This window comes from Sinocyclocheilus rhinocerous, unplaced genomic scaffold (genome assembly GCF_001515625.1).
Source record: "Sinocyclocheilus rhinocerous isolate Xijiao unplaced genomic scaffold, SAMN03320098_v1.1 scaffold304, whole genome shotgun sequence".
Taxonomy (NCBI): Eukaryota; Metazoa; Chordata; class Actinopteri; order Cypriniformes; family Cyprinidae; genus Sinocyclocheilus; species Sinocyclocheilus rhinocerous.
This window is the reverse complement of record NW_015659941.1, coordinates 2,419,246-2,419,823: the sequence shown is the minus strand read 5'-3', so window position 1 is coordinate 2,419,823 and position 578 is coordinate 2,419,246. Positions and strand designations below refer to the sequence as shown.

The following is a 578-nucleotide window of genomic DNA, read 5'->3' as shown; positions in this document are numbered from 1 at the left end:
GCTGGGCCGGCCATGGTTTGCGGACCTGGTAGCCCTACTCGGAGACTCTCCATGGGAGATTCCCGTTCGGCGGGATCTCCTCTCTCAGGCGGGGGGCACCATTTTTCACCCCGGCCCAGAGTTGTGGAAACTGTGGGTGTGGCCCCTGAGGGGGCACAACTCGTAGCTTCTGGTCTCTCAACTAAGGTTGTTGATACCATACTCCACTCCAGAACTCCATCCACGAGGAAACTGTACTCCTTGAAGTGGGTTGTTCACTTCATGGTGCGTAAATCGTCAGCTGCTTCCAGTTAACTGCCCGGTTGGTTCAGTTCTGGAGTTCCTGCAGAAACGATTCTTCACAGGTTTGACCCCCTCCACTTTTAGAGTGTTCGTGGTGGCCATAGCTGCTTTCCACTTCCCTTTGGGTGGTAATTCACTGGGGGCGAAATCCGTTGGTACGTTTCTTTCATTGGGCTTGAGGCCAGGAGAAGTATGGTACTGCTCCAGACTTTCAGGTGCTTCTGTCTTAGCGGTGCTCGCCATGATTTCACACTAGACAGGCATTTGTCAGTCTGGGGGTGTGAGCATTCTCATTT

The 578-nt window shown here is 53.5% G+C and overlaps 1 protein-coding gene across 1 annotated transcript in view; it reads left to right on the top strand.

The window, feature by feature from the left end:
• Positions 1–578, top strand: part of cdh23 (cadherin-related 23) — a 265,137-nt gene that overhangs the window by 141,509 nt on the left and 123,050 nt on the right. The window lies entirely within an intron of this gene.